Source organism: Rhagoletis pomonella, unplaced genomic scaffold, assembly GCF_013731165.1.
Source record: "Rhagoletis pomonella isolate Grant_MI unplaced genomic scaffold, Rhpom_1.0 Rhpom_scaffold_00012, whole genome shotgun sequence".
NCBI classification, from domain to species: Eukaryota; Metazoa; Arthropoda; class Insecta; order Diptera; family Tephritidae; genus Rhagoletis; species Rhagoletis pomonella.
The window spans coordinates 20,481,051-20,482,846 of record NW_023458566.1 but is presented as its reverse complement, the minus strand read 5'-3'; the positions used below and the strand labels follow the sequence as shown (position 1 = coordinate 20,482,846).

General features: G+C 31.4%; 1 protein-coding gene across 1 annotated transcript in view; it reads left to right on the top strand.

Moving 5' to 3' along the window:
* Positions 1-1,796, top strand: part of LOC118747634 (division abnormally delayed protein-like) — a 12,892-nt gene that overhangs the window by 612 nt on the left and 10,484 nt on the right. The window lies entirely within an intron of this gene.

Here is a 1,796-nt window from a genome sequence, read left to right as displayed (position 1 = left end):
AATGCTGGTAATTGTAATATTTATGCATTTAATCAGCCGTAAAATTATCGACATCTAAAATGTTTAGACATTTGTTGTGGTTGATTGGCGGCAATAATTTGGTTATGCCACAATTCAAAATTTACAAATATGGAGCTAAGTACATACATTAACTCGTATGTTAGTATGTAGATATACATACATATAACTAAATACGTATGTATGTAAGTTATGCTACTATTTATGTATGTCTGTATTAGGGATGTACATTTTTTCGCTTTTTACAATCCCGGGATTTTCGGGATGGCGTTGTCGCAATCCCGGGATCCCGGGATTAGTCCCGGGATTTAGATATTCATTACTTTTCAATAACTTAAATCGAAAAAATTGCTTCTATATTCTATGGGTTTGAAAACTTTTATTTAAAGTGGCGTTTTTATTTTCTCTCTCTGACGTCTGGATTTCTTTTAAAGGACTTTGTTGTTTCAAAGATATGATTAATTCCAAAAATTATTGAAAATATTAAATGCAATGCAGAATAAAATTTTGGATACCAAATGAAAGAGGAAATTTCTTTAGAATTTAAAAAAATTAAATTTTTTTTGGTTTCACAAGGACGAATAGGTAATTTTTTAAGCTGATAAAATTAGAAGGACGAAATTCGAGGATGTTATCGAGTTTATATATGTATGTATGTAAGTCCTTAATATATAATTTTTTCAAAAACCAATATTGCCAAATTTCAATTTTATATTTTCAATACTTACCAGTCCTTATGCACCAAAAAATTTAATCTGTTTAAATTCTACAGAATTTCCTCTTTAGTTTGGTACCCACACTTCTCCTCTAAGCACATTTCACTGAATTTTTTAAATAATTATTGAATTAACGACGCCAGAGTGAAAAACTAAAAACGCAATTTTACTATATTTGGCCCTTGGTTCGGCGAACATATTGATTTTTGTGTGTAAAAATTACTATCGCACGCAAAAAATAAGTATAGCCAATACTGGTCAAAAAAAAATAGCATCTATTATTGCCATCAGTGCAAATTACAAATCCCTAAAAAAGGTCGGGATCCCGGGATTAACATTCCTAGTATGTATCTATGTAGCATAAGCACACAATTTTCGAACACCTAAGTTTTTTAACTATTTTCATTGTTAATTGTGAATAATCACACATACTTTTGTAGAAGGTCACGAGATCATTTGAATATTATTTCGTCGTAGTTGTTTCCTCCATGATTTACGTACGATTTTTTTTTATAAAATTTTTATACTGCTATGCCATAACGCGCATTTTTTTATGATCCCCACACATTCGAAGGTCAAAGTTAGAAGCGGATTTTTTTCCCCATATAAATATGTATATGTAGATACATTTAATTTAATTTTTCGTGTGTACTTTACGGATTTTCTGCGCATTCAATGCACTTCATTTGAACAGCAATCAGTATCATTAACTCATTGTGCGCTGCATTTAAAGGTTGGGCGCCTCTTATGAGCTTTTCATATATCAAAATGCATACATACACATGTACACTTATGCACTTATAAACTAATATGCGATTTGTGTAAAAAATCGTGGCCAATGAAATACAGAGCACGTCTTTGTTGCACGACACACATGTGGCAGGCACGTTATGAGCGCAAAATGCAAATGTTGTTGTTGTTGTTGTTGTTGTTGTTGTTGTTGTTGTAGTTCCCCATATGTCTGCTCGCTTTACAAATGTGTAACAATTTTTCATTATTTTCATTTTTCGCACGTTGATTTTATTAATGAGTGCAGAGATACGAGTACATACATACATACAT